Genomic DNA, 18,826 nt, shown 5'->3' on the forward strand with positions numbered 1-18,826 from the left:
TGAGCAAGCCAGAGGAAGGAAGCCAGTAAGGAACATCCCTCCATGGCCTCTGCATCAGCTCCTGCTACCTGACCTGCTTGAGTTCCAGTCCTGACTTCTTTCAATGATGAACAGCAATGTGGAAATAAAAGCTGAATAAACCCTTTCCTCCCCAACTTGCTTATTGGTCATGATATTTTGTCTAGGAATAGAAAACCTGACTAAGACAAATTGGTTCCAGCATAGTGGGGTATTCCTGTGACAGCCTGACCGTGTTTTGAGGAGGACTGTGAAAGGCCTTTGGAACTTTGGGCCAGAAGATCCATTCGCTGTTAAGAACTCTGTGAGATGTTGTGTAGGAGCCTGGAAGACAATGTTGGGAACAGTGCAGTAGATGGAGGCCTGGCGTGTGAAATTTCAGAGGGAAGATTAAAGACTTTTATCAGGGCCATTGCTAGTTTGATTGTGAAGGTTCAGTGGTTCTGGTTAGCTGGGGCTGAAGAATCAGCTGTGATCAACAAGATACCAGAACTACTAAAGCAAAAACTTTGCAATACTGGGACTATTGATGTGAGTTAGCTGGAGCTAAGAAATTAGCAGTGATTAAGAAAAGACCAGCATCAATGAGTTGACATCTTCTGGGAAGTGTTTTTTTTTTGTTTTTAGAGTACAGAGCTGTATTCCAGAGATAGCCAACGTTGTACCTTGTGCTGTGGCTGGACTTGGTAATGTGTAAGGGTCACTGAAGTGGTACTGGATTTGAAGGCATGAAGGGGTCACGCAGAGCAGCTGAGGCTCGGCACTGTAAGAGGCCATGGAAGGCCATTGGTGAAGGTGCAGCCTCAGTTGCACTTAATGGCCAAGGACTGAAGGGATCATGCAGTGTTTTGGAGATGCCAGTAGCATGACATGACCACCAAGAGCAGAAGCAGTGGAGTACAGGCATCTGGAGCCTAGAGGACTATGCGTGTGCTACAAAGGGCATGGCTGGAGAAAGTGACCCAAGCCCTTGGAGGAGCCCAGAAGATCGTGAGTTGGACCCCAGACATTGCATGGTTGGAGAACTGTGCCCTGATATTTTTCCCTCTTGAAGGAAGTTTTTTTTAGTGAAGCTCACAGTTAAGAGACTTTTAATTGTAAAGACTTGGTATTGTATCTTAAGAGAGATTGAAATTTTAAGAATTTGTAAAGACTGTGGGACTTTTAAAGTTATTTAGATTTGGGGGATGAATAAGAAACAAAGGGTTGAGGTTTTCCAGTGATGTGTTTGTCTATCAAGTTGACAAGGGGTCAATTGTACTGGCTAATTTTGTGTCAACTTGACACAGCTGGAATTATCACAGAGAAAGGAGCTTCAGTTAAGGAAAGGCCTCCATGAGATCCAACTGTAAGGCATTTTCTCAATTAGTGATCAAGGGGGAAAGGACCCTTGTGGGTGGGACCATCTCTGGACTGGTAGTCTTGGTTCTATAAGAGAGGAGGCTGAGTAAGCCAGGGGAAGCAAGCCAGCGAGGAACATCCCTCCATGGCCTCTGCATCAGCTCCTGCTCCCAGACCTGCTTGAGTTCCAGTCCTGACTTCTTTCAGTGATGAACAGCAATGTGGAAATGGAAGCTGAATAAACCCTCTCCTCCCCAACTTTCTTATTGGTCATGATGTTTTGTCCAGGAATAGAAACCCTAAGACAGTATATGAGCAAGCTGGGCTATGCCAGTGACCAGAATATCAGGTTATCCACCTCCCAAAGGACCTGGATACGAAACTGATAAACATATATACTTTGCCTGTAGCCTGTTTGCCCAGGTCTGTCAGCACTGCAATTGTCACCTGGCTGAGTGACACCCTTGGAAATTCATCACCATGTCACATTTGGCAGCTGTACCAGGAGCATCCTTTATTTATGTATGAGCTGAGCACTGGGGAGCATCAAGCCTCTGTCTTCAGATCTACAGGGCTGCTGATCTTAAGAGAGCAGCATATTTATTCACAACTATCGTGAACTGCATGAGACCTTTCTACACTTGTGAGTAAATAGACTCCGATTATTCATCTTCTCTGTGTAGGTACCATTCACTGTCTTCCCTAGAGGTTCTGGGTAGTTCCAAAGGTGAGGAGGTGCCAACTGGCCAAGGGGGCCACATACATTACCAGGTGATTTCCTTGCCCTCTTTCACCTAAAGGACTTCCAGCTGAAGTATAGACTGGGCACCAAAGTGCTAGAAAAAAACAAGCACCTTCCCACACACACCCTAGGGAGACAGGCCTCTAGCAAGAAGCACCAGGAGTTTAACAGAGAGGAAATTTAGTATGTGCCCTTGACATATATTGACCACAGTCCCAGAAGGAGACAGCCAGGTTTGACTTTCCTGTCAGCCTTGAATGTTCATTGCTTCATGTTCTCAACCAAGAAAATGGACAAAATTTGTTTCCTCATGATTCTCTCTAGCTTAGTAAGGATTTCATGATACCCCTGTGCTTAGGAAGAATGGAGCCAAATTGGAGCGTCACCTATGAAAACCTGAAAAGAACACTCTGTCATCAGGAAATGCTTCAGAATTCCTTCATCCTACATTTTTCTTCATTTCATCTTTCCAGGGAGATTTCTGAGCATTAACCCAACAAAATACAGTCTTTTATAAAGGCAAATTCAGGCTACTAGAATAACTCGAATGAAGTATTTGAAGAAGTTGCTCTGACCCTTCCATTCCTGGAGAAAGGTCACACAGTTACCAAGGACTCCTCAGGATTTAGTTGCCTTCTATTTTTACCTCAGGAAAAGCTTAGAGCCCCACTTTCACTAGGTCCTTTAAATCACTGCAGAAAGAACCAGGCACTTTTAGCACAAGGAAGTCTTCAAATTAGAGAAATTTTAGCAGTTCTAATCTGTGGTTAAAAATCTGAACCTTGGGCTGGCAAGGCGGCCCATCTGATGGGGATACCTGCAGGCAAGTGTGATGACTTGGGTTCCATTCCACATAGTGAAAGGAGTGAAATGGCTTTTATAAGTTGCCCTGGCTAACACACAGATGCTATTGCATGTGCATGTGAACACAAGTGCACATACTAAATACATATAAAAATTAAAGCACGGAACTTAGCTCTTGTCTAAAACACAGACAAATCTAATCCCAGTGCTCTGATGAAGATAGGCAAGTAGCTCCATGTGCCCCTGAATGTGCCCCCGAATGTGCCCCCAAATGTGTGGTAAGCCCACAGCCAGGCCCAATGCCTGTCAACATTTCAAGGAGCAGAGAAATGTAGGGTAGAGTAGAGACCTGCAAATTCTGTCTCTTGATCTCCAAAGCCTGAGATTTACAGCCTATAATTTAGCCCTAGCTTTCCTTGTGGGAGGACTGTTGACTGTGATGCTATTTTTTTTCTTTTCTTTTTTCTTTTTCTTTCTTTTTTTTTTTTTTTTTTTTTTGTTATCTGGACCTTTTCTCTGCTGTTTCTGAGTGTCAGTTGGAGGCAGTCTGTGAATGATGCTGGGGGATGGTGATGATGCACTGCAGGCTGGCAGGGTTCTGTCGGCAGATGGCCTTAGCTTCTACCCTCTACTCTTCGATTCGTCACTTTGGATCTTTTCTCTGCCACGAGGTTGCTGTAACCATGCAACCTTGCAAATACACGAATGTAATTAGTACCCATGGCCACCCTGCCAGGGCCGTAGGTAAGCCTGTCCTTCCTCAGTCACGCATCCCACACTCAGTTAGCTTTCCCATGGTGTGTGGGTGTGTGGGTGTGTGGGTGTGTGGGTGTGTGGGTGTGTGGAAGTGTGGATGTGTGGATGTGTGGATGTGTGGATGTGGGTTGTGTTTATGTATGGGGGTCAGCACATATGTCACAGCATGTATGTAGAGGTTAGAGATCAACTTTGTGTAGTTGGTTTTCTCCTTCACTTTACCAGTTTTTTTTTTTATTCCTTTTCCAGAATCTATGCACAAGAAGTACCTCTAGTAGCTGAGCCACGTCCCCAGCATCTTCAATAAGCTGTTACTACAGAGCATTACTATAAACACCTATGGTCAGTGGTGGTCACATTCACTTGTCATAAAGGACACAATCTTCAAATATCATAACACCATCTTACAACCATACAAAAACCAGGCAAAATAAAGATAATATATGGTGAAGATGACTCATTAGTAATACTACATTGAGGAACCCCTTGCAAGTATAATTAACTTAATGACATCTTATAAAATGTTTATATAGTACAAGTTTGAGTATTTTTGTAACTGTAGCAGAAAAAAATTAAACTAATGACTTAAAAACTCAGTGCTATGATACCCTTGCAGTAGGAATTAACATTACTTAAAGAAGTTAGAAATATCTGCAAAGTTAAGGTTATATGATTTAGTCCAAGGAGATCATTTTATAAAAATAATCTTTCATTCCATCTTAGACGTTCCACTGTACCTGAGGATGAAGTGGAAATGGTATGTAAAATCAACAAAGCTCTCCCTGGAGGCAGAATGCCCTAACCCTGCTGCACCCTTCATATGCCTGACCTCAGTCTTTGTCCAAGGTTCACTCACCTAAAAATGAAGGAGCTGTGTCAGGTTTGAAGAGTTGAACATTAGAAAAAAGGAAAAAATTAAGAGGATAAACTGTAAAGATCAGGCAACACTTGGCTGTAGGAGATACATGCCTGGCAGTAATTTCTATAAAACTAGAAGTTTCAGTCTTGGCTTTAATTGGTAGCGGTAGCCACAATGGGAGCACCCTCCATCCTGAGCCAAGTGTGTGTGTTAGAGAGAGGGACCTTGCAATAAATTGTCTCACTGGGTTCTGGCTACCATCAAAGTCAGATCTTCATGCTTATTTGTAAGTTACTTCTACAGTGATAAACATCTCTGAAAAAAAAATAGACGAAATATAAACTGGAAAAGAACGTATAGTTATTTTGTCAATTGTCTCCTAAGCCTCTGTGGGGTTTTCTTACTAGACATAGAGAATTTTAATAGAGCTACAGGCCCAGTCCTACCATTGATGTGTTTCAAGTTCACTGAAAAGGAATAACTTACATGTGGGAGGTTCTAAAGCAGTGTTTCTCAACCTTCCTAATGCTGTGACAGTTCCTTATACAGTGGTGACTCCCAACAATAAAATTACTTTCATTGCCACTTAATTTTGCTACTGTTGTGAATCATAACATAAATACTTGTATTTTCTGATGGCCTTAGGTTAATCCTGTGAATAGCTTGTTTGACACCCCCATAGGAGTTGAGATCCACAGGTTGAGAATCACTATTATAGAGTATGGCAGTTAGCACTTGGATGACATTAAATACAATGGTTTAAAGTACATAGCAAAGTGGATGCTCACAGTCATCTATTGGATGGAACACAGGGCCCATAATGGAGGAGCTAGAGAAAGTACCAAAGGAGCTGAAGGAGTCTGCAACCCTATAGGTGGAACAACAATATGAACTGACCAGTACCCCCAGAGCTCGTGTCTGTAGTTGCATATGTAGCAGAAGATGGCCTAGTTGGCCATCATTGGGAAGAGAGGCCTCTTGGTCTTGCAAACTTTATATGCCCCAGTATAGGAAAACACGAGGGCCAAGAAGTGGGAGTGGGTGGGTAGGGGAGCAGGGAGGGACGAGGGGGGAGAGGATATAGGGAACTTTTAGGATAGCATTTGAAATGTAAATAAAGAAAATAAAGTACATAGCAAAGGAATTTAAAGACATAACGAGGCTGGGAATGGTAGGAGAGTTAGAGATAGAAAACAGGCAACTGTTTACAGTACAAGAGTAGCATTTGCTACTAAGTACTCTGGACGTGTCTATAAAGATTTGATATAAGAAATAGAGATTTGAGAAGCCAGCCTGGGAAAAGGCTATGGTTAGTCAATGCAAGGATCCAGGAAATGATAGTGACAATTGCAGTGGCACGCCACTCGCGAAAGGACACGTGTCTGGATCTCTAGGAAAGCAGCTCTAGAAGAACTTCATAAGTCTAGGTACGTGATCTATGAAGGGAACGTTTGCTTTTTATATCCCCTGGAGAGGGGTAAGGAGAAGGAGGAGGAGGAGATGGAGATCAAATACGGTATTAGTGAAGATGCCTTGGACTAGTCAAGTGTCTAGTTCAGTCAGGGTAATGAAACTCAGGAAAATAGTTTAGAAGATCTGAAATCAGGGATCCTCAGAACCTAGGTAACTGGAGATCAGACAATATTGAGCACAAAGCTATTCTGATGGCTAATCCTAATGACCAAATGTGGGACATTAGCTTCATGGGCTTGAGTTTCTATTCTCTCTCTCTCTCTCTCTCTCTCTCTCTCTCTCTCTCTCTCTCTCTCTCTCTCTCTCTCTCTCTCTCAAGACTAAAATAATTTAGACTTCATGGGGTAAACAGAATAATACTTCTCACATAGTTACCTATAACCTGGTCTTTAGAACATGTAAATATATTGAAATATATGGCAAGGGGGAAATAGTTGCAGATATAACTGAAGATGAAAATTACTGACCATAAAATAGAAACTATTTTGGATTCTAGATAGTCCCAAAGTAATCTCAGAGGTACTTAAAAATGGAAGATAAAAACAGCAGAGAAAATACCACGACACAGCTCAGATCAACCAGGAAGGCTTTGAAGATAGAGGGAGAGGCTACATGCCAACAAATTGAGTACCCTCTAGAAGATAGAAAAGAGGAAATAGAATCTCCTTTTGAGCTCCCAACAAGAACTGCAGACATCTCACATTTATTCCAATGACTTTCAGGTAGGGCCTCTGACTTGGAGAGCTCATTGAAAGACTTTCCTGGGTAGAAAAAAATGAATCCTTTCTTTCATTCAGATAAAGCAAGATTCAAGAGCAAAGATAGATGGAAACAATCTCCACTTGGTAAAACGAGTAAGTTTATTTGGTTTATTCATGGGAACCTGGAATACTTACAGGAAGGTAGAACACTGAAAATCTCTAGCCCACCAATGTCCTACTTTATAAGTCTACAATAAAATTAATGGGAACCTAGTTTCAGAACATGACCAGTGTTAGCAGAGATAACTGCAGGTCCAGACAAAGACTGGCATGGATACAACCAGACTATGAAAATGATGGTCATGTGTACCTCATCCTTGTTCTTTACAATGATTGTTCTGCTCTTAGTAGATGCTGTCTAGAAATGGGGAGGATGGTTTGCTTAGATGGTACATGGGACAGTTACATGCATCTTGCTACAATGTGGAGTAACTCTGGTTGACAGTGGGAAGAGTAATCCCAGTACTGAAAGGTCTTTCTCTTCCACCATTTCCTTTCTAGGCCTTGTTTCTTTGTTTCCTTCTTGCCTGCTTGCTTACCTGCCTGACATCTTCCCTCCCTCCCTCTGTCCATCTGTCTTTCTTTCCCTATCTTCAGTTCTGTCTTCCAGACAAGTTTAGGGAGTCACCTTCTAAGATAACACTCTGATCCTGACAAAATGTTTCAAACTGAAACAAGTCCATGTCAAAGTAGGTTCAAGTTATCTCACTAAGTCACCACGAGAGAGAAATCGTGGTAGATTCAAGCCCAGAACTCAGTGAGTGAGCTGGAGGACAGATACATATTTCTAGGCATAGATCTGACCCTAGGAAAGTCTTGGGCCTTATCTAGAGTCTCTGCATGGTCTTGTTGCAGAACAGTCAGTCACAGAACAGTTAGCCATAAACCTCACCCGGAACAATACCAGCACCAGAGGAGTTCAACTTGGAACTTCCAAGCTCATCCTTTCTATACTTCCCACCCACAGTCCTTCCAGTTAAATTGTCTCTCAATTAGATGTGACATAAAATTTCAAGGTTCTTGATTCCCTGTTTTATAGTCAGACAAATAATGGCCTTAACTGCTCATGAAAGTCCTATAAGAGTTTAAGAGGAAAGGTTGATAAAATGAGCAGTGTCCAGCTTCCCTGGATTGCCCTATCTGAATAAAGGGTCCCACAGGGTCGCAGCAGATGACCCCTGGTTTTAGCTTCATCTTTCTTTCCTTTTTATCTCTTTGTTTGTAGCTTCAAGGGGTCATAAGAGCAGAGAATATCATTTACCATTTTACATGATGTTGTTGGGTTGAAACTGTCTTATTGCTTCATAGGAAACATTTTTAGATATTGATATCTGTTTCTCAGAGAAGCTACACTCATTCCTAGAGGGTTTTGACAGGTCAGTTTTATAGAATCAACCCCATGGCATCTATACCTTCTCATTTTCAAAAGTCTAGCATTGCCCAGGATTTACAAAATGAGCCCATGCATCTCTATCTCCTTCTTGCTCCCTCCCAATCTCTAGCTCTGCTTCAAGTGTGCAGAAAACATTTCCTCTCTCTTGATCACTATAATCCCTCACTCCCCAGTTTATTTCATTTGTAAGTGGAATCTGGGCTGATTTTATTAGTCTGCATTATTAAGTGTCATGTGATTCCAGATGGTCTGCAGAGTCCGTCTGAGCTGAGAATGTGTATGTCGCTGGGCCTTTGCTAATCATTCACAGGGGACACATGTTCTGCTGGCTTTACTCTCAATAACTGGCCTGTGTTTTTCCAAATGGATTTACATTTTTATGTTTGGCTGATGATGTCTCCAGAGACATATTCCATGAATGTCTGGCTCTCTGTTGTTACATGTACAAGTCATAAAGCTATGTAATAAGACTCATAAAAACATGCAAATAGTCCTTTTCTACGGAGGGAAGAAACACGATCAGCCCTAAAATCAGGAGCTTGGAAAAGCTGAGTGCTATGCTGAGGACTCAGGAGGAGGAGGAGGAGCAAGCATCCTCTGGGATTACCAGTAATAAATAATTAAATCAGCAAACAAAGCAGCCACCTGACAAGTCTAGCATTTGGTGTGCCATGGAGACTCATTAGTGGTGGTCCTTTAGCATCTTGTGCCCAGCAAGAAAAGGATGCTCTTTCTCTTCTCTGTTGAGACATCTTCAAGCCCCACCATTGCCCACTTCTGAGAACCTGAGCATGAGACCCAGGTCTACACCTTCCTTAATTACACCTTCAAACCTCCAGTCTAAACTTTTCCATACCAACTACCAGATAAACGCAACACATCTTGCTTTTTGCCTCAGATTTATTTTATTATGTGTATGAGTGTTTTTTTCCCTGCATATATAAGTACTTCTTGTGAGTGTACTGGCCACAGAGACAGGAAGAGGGCTGGAGGGTTCCACAGGATTGGGTGCGGCTGTGAACTGCCAAGGACTTGGGAACCAGACCAGGTTCTTATTTCTGAGCCATCTTTCCAGCACTTCTCCCTGCAATACTCATCTCTATTTTTTCTTTTATTTTGAAATTATAATCACATCATTCATTTCCTTCTTTCTTTTCCTCCCTTCAAATGCTTTTATATTCTCCTCTCCTTGTTCTCTTTCAAATTCATGATATTTTTACATTAATTGTTCTCTCTCTCTCTCTCTCTCTCTCTCTCTCTCTCTCTCTCTCTCTCTCTCTCTCTCTCTCTCTCACATCTCCTCCCCCTCTCTCTCCAATATAAATTGCTCAGGCTGCATAATGTTACTTGTTTTTATGTTTTCACAGCTGAATACTTAGAATTGGATGACAAGTTGGTGTGCTTTTCCCTATGGAAAAGTACTTATCTTATTCTAACCCATACATTAGTTCCGTGTAGCTCTTTGTTTAGGGCTGAGGCCTCATGGGCTACCTCCTAACTACTTTGGCATGTTTATAGTTGTTGCCCTTGTTAAGCTCATGCTTAGGTAGTTATGCTGATAATGCTTTATGGGGGTAGCTTCTGACATTATTAGGAGGCATGATCTCCTGGCAACCTCCCTCATTTTGTACCTCCTACAACCTTTCCATCTTCTCTTCTTCACTGTTCCCTGAGTCTTACAAGTGAGAGTGTTTTGAGGTGTTCATTAGATCTTGGCTCTACAACTCTAGATTTTAATTAGTTGTGGATTTCTGTAATGGTCTCCATCAGTTGAAAAGAGAACTTTCCTTGATAAGGGGTGAGAAATATACTTATAAGAACAAAAATTTGAGTATAGTTAGGGATTATACGTGTTTAATAAAGTGTTGGTTATAGGGTCTCCTTCAAGAACACTGATTATCCCTGAGTAGTTGGCAGGGTTCCAGTATTAGGCATGATTTCTCTCTTGTTGAGCAAGTCTTAAATCTAATAGGAAGCTACTGGTTACCATCTAGGTATGCATGCCCCTACTGTATACTTAGGGTTACCGTACCATGCTGGTCATTGCTGTGGTTCATAGGTGTCACAGCTGGGTAGGACTGTTAGTGGCTACCCTCCTATGAAAGCTTGAATGGTTTCTTCTGGAATCATGATTGTCCTTGGGAAAGAGGTATCCAGTTTGGTTCTAGTTAAAAGGCTTTTGGGCCTTTTGTCTGAAGTGCATGGTGTCTTCAGCAATAGAGAGTTACTTTCTACCTCTGAAGCCAAACATTATATGGTTTTTTTGAGGATTTTTAGATGGTATTTGGCTCTTAAAGGGAACATTTGCAGATCAGATGAGAAATTTTCATTTAAATATTTTTATATTTATAAACAGACTTGTGTGTTAAAGTTTTTAAGTAGTTAATTACACATTCCTTATGACTTTTTTTTCCTGAGACAGGGTTTCTCTGTGTAGCCCTGGCTGTCCTGGAACTCACTCTGTAGACCAGGCTGACCTCGAACTCAGAAATCTGCCTGCCTCTGCCTCCCAAGTGCTGGGATTAAAGGCATGCACCATCACACCCGGCTCCTTATGACTTTTTAAAGTAACCTTACTGTTATTTTATCTTCTTCTCCCTTCTTCTGTATGTATCTTCCTCCCCAACTCCCTAATTAAAGCCACCCTTGCTTCTCTTGGCCAAGAGCACGAGTCTATAGAACAATAGGCATTCTATAATTATTTTTTAAAAGAGATAAAAGAATAAATAGAAAGGATGTTACATTTGTAGTTGCCCAAGAAACCTGCTTTTCTTCTATAATGGTAACTGAGGGGATTTCTGGGTTCCACAATAGCCAGAAGTGCAGACCACTCTCTCAATCTGTCTGTATTAACATTCCTTGGCCACACAATTGAGGTTGGAACAAAACCAAGAGGAAACATGGAGCAGCACATGGGAGGGCACAGATTTGATATTGCTCAGAGATCTGTCCATCCAAAGATGTCCTCTCCTGGGCTTCTATGATGCCATACTCCCTTGGAGTCTTTCTCTTCTGTCCTCTGCCATCTCCTTCTAAGTGCTGGTCTACCTAACTCTGTCCTATAAATGTTCAGTCTATGCTGAGACCTATTCTTGGAGATCTCTTTTACTCTTTAGGTCTCAGACCAAAATATCCAACTACATCTGGTTTTGCCACATACCTCAGTTCATGTAAACATAAACTTTTCTCCCAGATAAAGTTAAGTAAAAACAAAAACATTCAGTCCTTCACCAGATGCCCCATCATAGGCATGGATTGCCATCTTGACCTTTTGTCAGATAACTGAGTTGCCATCCTTGACCACACCATCATCCCCTTGATGGATCAGTCACCAAGTCCTTTTCTGGAAACCTCACGAAAGTCTCTCTCACTCTGGCCATTCTCTCTCTTTCCTCCCTGCCTTTATTCGGTTCATCATTTCTCCCCTTTACTTGGACAACTGTCACAGATTCCCACCCTGTCTCTTATAATTGCTTTAAGTACAAAGCAATTTCCAATCAAAGTCAGTGATTTCTAAAGTAAAAGTCTAAACGTGTTTGGTTTAGACCTGACCCACCACTATCTCCATATTTTTGCATCCAGCATAACAGCTTAGTGTAGACTTTCCTTGTAACTACTTCTTATCAGACAGTTGTACTGGGCTTTCTCTAGCCTTGTCTCTGGCTTCCCTGGGCTTAACTATATATTCCTGTTCATGCATGCCCATCCCTATATTATCATTCATATATCATACATACACTGCATTCTACACAAAATTTCCCATTTCTCCCTGAAATTGGGCAGTTATTCCTTCTCTCTGCTTTAGGAACAAGGAGCCACCTGACCTTATCGTTGTTGTACTCTGGGGCTGCTCAGCTCTTTAATCTCTGGGTGTGATCTGTTTCCACCTTCTTTTCTGAAAATTATTAAAAGCCCATGTTGCTCTGAGCTCTCACCACAGGCTTCATCCCTTCGCCCAGAAATCTACAATATTAAGCTCATCGAGATAAAAATGTCAAGTAAAGCTGACCATAGATAAATGGGCAAACCAAAATGGCACCTGCACTTTAAAGGTTATCTAGATCTGGAAGATACAAGCAGGGGTTTGATTTCACATGGACTTGATAACTTGTGGGTGAGACTTTGAAATGGAAACAGATGTTAAGTTCAATGCCTGAGGCTTGCTACGTGATCCTCAATACTATTACAGTGTGGGCAGAGACTATGCCTATTGGTGAGATCCCAATGAGAAGGCTACAAAAAAAAGGTGAGCTTGTAATTCCAAATGCTACCGATAATTGGCAAAAGCTTAACTGTAAGTTATTGTAAAGACCATGTTTACAACCTTTTGCTTCAACATGTGCCTGCTCCTTGATTGGCTAAACATTTTGGAACAATTTCCAGGTGATGGTTGAGCAGATGTAACACTGCTCTCCAAATTGTATCCTAAGCTGCATATTATGTGTCTGGGATAAACATTATGGGGATGGTAGACCTGAATGAGGAAGAGACATCACTCAGAAGATAAGCACTGTGTTACTTAGAGCACACCCTGTAGGACCCCACATATCTTTTATCTTTTCTGAAACTTGCTTTCCTTTTCTATAAGCTTGCAATGGCCACACTGCCATCATACTGGGGATACAATTCCAACTTATATATTCAAGAACACATATTCAGTCCACAGAAGAGGGGATGCTACACTTGATTCTAAACTGTCTCACCTAGTTCATATTTTGACATTTGCTCCTCAGAAAATAGAACTGAATTAGAAGTCTGTAGAATCTTCCAGATGTAGAAACTAGCTGAAAGAGAGGTCACTGGAGGTGGCCCCTTGAGGGTATATTATTCCTAGATCTTTCTTGTTGTCAGCTCTAATCCTACTTGGCCATGAAGTAAAGTTCTCTCAGATTCCCACTAACATTGAGATCCTTGACAATCAGAAAGTGGCAGACAAAAAAATATCCTTCTGTCTATTTCTTTCCTGTATGTTTCATAGAGATTAATAAAGTGACAGGTCACATAAACATTACTTTTATTATTGAGCAGTTTGTTAAAACAAAACAAAACAAACAAACAAAAAACACGTGTGCCTGTGTAAACAATGACATCACTCATGGGGACATGAAATCTTTATGAAAGGTAACTAGACACTTAAGCAAGGGAGAAGAGCTTGAGACAAATTGCATGATAAGCCCATTGCAGTGCACATCTGCCACCTCAGGTTCTTCTCCTCACATGTCATTCTCTACATCAAACTCATCAAGTCTATTGATAAGTATGTTTCTTGTAAAACTAAAGGAAATCTTTCTATTGCCCCTATGTTTTACCCCAAAGCAATAAGAGATAGCTTATTCTGAGCTAAATGTGTGTGCTTATGTCCCAGAATCATGAATTCAGGTGGCCCAATAACATGTCCTTGCATGGAAGTATTACTCGAACTTTATATCAACAGAACAAAAGAATGTCATAAATCAAGTATTTTTTAAAAGAATCAGTGAGGACAGTTGTTGGAGGGATTGCTCAGATTACAATGTCTTATAGGTATGTGTGAGAGGTTGTCTTAATTTTTAATTGACATGGGGGTGTCCATTCCACCAAGAGTGGAGTCATTTCCTAGGCAGGTAGTTCAGAGCTATGTAAGAAAAGTTAAATAAATGGGTTTTCAACCAAATCACCAAACTGTTCTTCTGTGGCTTCTGCTGGAATCCCAACAGTGACTTTCCTTAATGATGAACAGTAACCTGTAAGCCAAGTAAACTGATTCCTCTGTAAGATTCTTTTTGTAAGAGTTTTATCACAGAAACAGAGCAAAGTAGAACACAACAACTTCTCTCAGCTTCCTAGTTGTATCCTATATAGGGAATGCTTGCAAATGTTTAATAACCAGCTTCCTACGCAACAAAAAAAATATCACCTTGACTAGTAGTTGTTAGAAGATTCAAAGGTAAAATACCTCTAGCATGTACAGTTTCAAATATCACATCTGTGTCACTGGAAAACGTTGTCCAAAGCTGGCTTTTATAAACCAGTGAGAGTTGATTGCAACATTCTAGAGTATTTCGGTAAAGCTACCTATGTCCCAGAGATTCATAGATATAAGGCATGTAGTCCAAATTGTTCTCCCTTTTCTCTACTCACCCTTCAGTATCAGACAAAAAAAAAAAAAATACCCATGCCAGTGGATATGTAAAATTATCCCACCGTGACTAAAGGTTCTTAGTAAGACAAATCATATCCCACCCTCACCTCATCATTCATTCCTCAGCATGAATTTTCTCACAAGTTTCCTTCTTTTACCCACAGATGGATCTCTAGAACGCTCAAATCACCATACTTTCAAATGAGGTCTACATGTTTGCTCCTGGCTCTAAACACACCGAGAGAGAGAGAGAGAGAGAGAGAGAGAGAGAGAGAGAGAGAGAGAGAGAGAGAGAGAGAGAGAGAGAGAGTTACCTCCCACAGCACTTTATACTAAGGCGGTTCTGATAAGACATCAGGTATGTGGTCTTATGACTATGTATCCTTTTCTCATGGTATAAAATGAATTCATTCAGGATAGACATCTTGTGTGCATCCTTTGTAGATCCTCAGAATGCAGGAATTAAGGCCAATTTAGAAGATGGCCTAGTCGGCCATCAGTGGAAAGAGAGGCCCATTGGTCATGCAAACTTTATATGCCTCAGTATAGGGGAACGCCAGGGCCAAGAACTGGGAGTTGGTGGGTAGGAGAGTAGGGTGGGAGGGTATGGGGGACTTTTGGGATAGCACTGGAAATGTAAATGAAGAAAATACCTAATTAAAAAATTTTTTTAAAAAAGATGCTGATAGATGCAAGAAATTGCTCACGGGATAACTGATACCTCTCTTGTCTCTCACAGCCTCACTTAATTTCTGCATTAGCAAACCAAGACTAAAGAAAGAAAGCAGAAGCGTCCCTTTCTCTCTCCTAGTTACTTGAAGTACAGCCCAAGGCTTCTCTAAATTGTTCTGGAGTCAATCACAATTCTGCGACAGGTGTTGCAAAACCAGAAATGATCATGTCCCCTTTGCTAGCTATCAGTTTGGAGGAGGAAACACTTTGTATACATAAAGTATACACATGAACCATTAATACAGGACTGAGACTCAAGCAGCTAAAGGAAAATTAAATAGAGAGAGACTTTAAGGAACTGGGTAGTGCCTATGAAGAAAATGATTTGCATTTAAGTAGGAGTCCTATGTTCCCTCCAGTCAGAATTTCCTGCGAATCTGAAATTATCCACAGTGTCTAGAGAGTGGCTATCCAGCTAGGATTTTATGCAAAACTCTTCCTCATTGGGAAACATAGTTTCAACAGCTGACTTTTCTCCAAAAGAGTGCAGGTTTATAAATGGCCTTGAGCTGGCCAGAATGTCTTTGCCCATGACTTGACACTGTGTAACAAACACTTGCAAACCCAGAGCAAGCTAGACAGAGAAGGCACGGGGGATCTCTGGCCATAATCTTATAGCATTAAAGGTGAAGAGAGATGGTTTACCCTGTGGGCTTTACCTTCTGATCGCTGTGTCTTAAGTTGCATTATTTTCTCAGAGAAGATATGAACAAATGCCAATCAGCCTAGAAAGGGCACCAGCATCAAACCAATAAAAGAATACCACCTAAGTGCAATGTGGTTAACCAATGAATTGAACTGGATTACTTACATCAGTGTAGGTGACCCCAAGACAGCTGTATCACCTCAAGGTCCCATGCTGGCATAACTAATGACCTCATGAAAGCTGCACTACTTGAGTTGAGTCTTTAACAAAACGCCCACCTCCCATGCACTCTTTTTTTTTATGTTTTATGTATTCTTTTTTTTTTAATTAGGTAATTTCCTCAATTACATTTCCAACGCTATTCAAAAAGTCCCCAATACACTCCCCCCCCAGTCCCCCACCCACCCACCCCCACCCCTTGGCCCTGGCATTCCCCTGTACTGGGGCATATAAAGTTGGCAAGTCCAATGGGCCTCTCTTTCCAGTGATGGCCTACTAGGCCATCTTTTGATACAAATGCAGCTAGAGTCAAGAGCTCCGGGGTACTGGTTAGTTCATAATAATGATCTACCTATGGGGTTGCAGTTCCCTTTAGCTCCTTGGGTACTTTCTCTAGCTTCTCCATTGGGGGCCCTGTGATCCATCCAATAGCTGACTGTGAGCATCCACTTCTGTGTTTGCTAGGCCCCGGCATTGTCTCACAAGAGACAACTATATCTGGGTCCTTTCAGCAAGATCTTGCTAGTGTATGCAATGGTGTCAGCGTTTGGAAGCTGATTATGGGATGGATCCCTGGATATGGACATGCAGCTTCAGAACTGGCAGAAAGGATTCATAAAATCCAAGGTCATAACCTGGTGAATATCCATCTTTTTTTCTTTCAGGAAGAATTAATACCCATTAACATCACTATATGCAAAGCTGTCACTATACATTGTACTTACTGTATTGCAGTGATAAAGCTGCCAACATGATGGCAATGCAATAGCCATATTATGCCAGGAAGAAATGATATTTCATAATGCTTTTCCTTTGTAGACTTTAGGAACGACCTTAGGTCATAAGGAGTCTACTCCTAATTCCCATTATAGGTACCATTTAACCCATTTACTGAGCACCCATTATGAGCTAAATAAAGTCCCTGAACTATACTGAGGTAAGAGGAAGCAATAAGTTGTACGGCCAAGCTCACATAATTAAGTACAAGATTGGAACTAAGCTATCCCAAGGCTTAGGGAACAAGATGGGAGAGGGGCCAGAAAGGACACAAGAGCCAGAAGATGGAGAGGAGCATCATTACACACTGTTTTCTGGATATTATGTGGCATTGTATTTATGAAGTCACAAGACTGCAGTTACCTGCCCAAGATCAAGGCCATCAATATTCTGGCCTAAATGGGAGAGGGCTATATGAAGTATCACCTCTAACTGAAGAGCTGTTATTGACAATTGATGGCTATTTGGGTAATCACTTTTCTTCAGTGATTTGCCAATGGTAAGTTGCCCATGATCAACCAAATAACCTCATACTAAGGCACACATAAATACCCTAATTAAACTCAGTAGATTATCTTTAAAAATACATGAAAACAAGAAGAGGGTGTGTTGGGAAAAGAAAGGGATCAAGATGTGTGGTTAGAGGATAACATGGGGGAATTCAGAGAAAATGTGATCCAAACACATTATATGCATGTGTGAAATTGTCAAAGAATAAAAATAAAATAGATACAGCAAAAGAAATACTCCACAGACCAGAATTCCCAGTTCATTCTCTGCAAACAGTCCAGGGAGTTCACCTCTGTGGGATGTTAACATTTATCAGTTTGAATCTTTGCTCATGCCAATCTATGTCATTTTGGATCTTCTCGTAGCCCAAATGCTCGCAAAAAAATATACTAAAGGTATTTGCCACTTCTAGGCTTTTGAGGAAACAAAGATGGAATTTACATTATCTTCCTTTACAATGAAAGAAAACCTTATACTCAGTAATTGTATTCATTAAATGAGTACATACCTCACATCTACCACTACCCATATTGTCCCATGCCTTTGGAAAGGAATTTCTGTCTCACTATTGTTTATACTCTAGTAAAATTGGGTGCAAATAAGCAAACAACTTGAAGGCAGCCCATATGAGCTATTGTGAAACACTGTGGTTTTATTTCAGCCACCTGCCAATCTCATGTAATCATCCAGCTCTCTTGTATAAAATACAAACCTCACTGCCCCTCTGCTCATTGCATTGGCCATGGGATATGCTGTCGGAAGCAACTTGGTGAGCTCTGTTCAGATACCTCTAGTCAAGTGGAGCCAGTACTCTCTCCTTAGCCACAGAATAGATTTTCAGGGCAAACCTGTAAAAAACAGAGTTCGAGATTTTTAGGAAAGTGCTTATTTTGATGGAGATTTAAGCATGGAGGAGGAGGAGGAGGAGGAGGAGGAGGAGGAGGAGGAGGAGGAGGAGGAGGAGGAGAGAGAGAGAGAGAGAGAGAGAGAGAGAGAGAGAGAAGAGTAGTTGTCATATTTCATAACTCCTGTGCATTATATAACCCAGACATGGACTACATGTATTCCAACAGCTAATTTCTGAAGAATTAAATCTCATTATAACACAGAAACTCCTATTCATTTACACATCATGTCATCTCTGGCATATTCCACACCCTAATAATAAAGTCAAAAGGTCTCAGTAAAATCCACCAGGAAATCTGAAGCTGGGATGAATGTTCTGCAGGACTGTGCCCAGTGAAGTACATGCAGAGACCAGTGCTTTCAGAACAGGCAACCTTAACAAAGAGATTCTCCACCACGGAGGCTAAGTCTCAGAGAAGGCTGAGAGTAGAGGGACACAAACCGTGGTTAGATGGTTAGATGCTGTCATGGAAAATATATGGAAAGGATCTGTAACCCTGGTTAAAAGCCCAAGGCTGTGGAGGTCATAGGCCCTTGTTATTTTCTAAATGGCATGCTGTTAAATTGCCATCTAAATATTTAACTTTATATCTGTAGATCCTAGATACTTTGAATCCTGGTCAGGGGAACTTCATTTTGCAGTGATTAGCAGTCTGTGGATGGATACAATATGTTGAGCATAGGAGACTTCGTATTCAGTCCTAATGAGACATATGCATTAACCCTATCACTACTGTGACTTGAGTAACATTAAGGAAGAAAAGGCAG

At 41.3% G+C, this 18,826-nt stretch overlaps 1 protein-coding gene across 9 annotated transcripts in view; it reads right to left on the reverse strand.

Annotated features, from left to right (window-relative positions):
* Tdrd15 (tudor domain containing 15) overlaps positions 1-18,826 on the reverse strand; it is a 369,751-nt gene that overhangs the window by 12,179 nt on the left and 338,746 nt on the right. For all 9 annotated transcript variants that reach the window (XR_015045178.1, XR_015045179.1, XR_015045168.1 and 6 more), the window contains one exon: positions 17,865-18,000. The gene's annotated coding sequence lies outside the window, so the exon portion shown is untranslated. The remainder of the gene's footprint in view (positions 1-17,864; positions 18,001-18,826) is intronic.

Source organism: Mus caroli, unplaced genomic scaffold (assembly GCF_978045245.1).
Source record: "Mus caroli unplaced genomic scaffold, Mus_caroli_1 scaffold_14, whole genome shotgun sequence".
Lineage (NCBI taxonomy): Eukaryota > Metazoa > Chordata > Mammalia > Rodentia > Muridae > Mus > Mus caroli.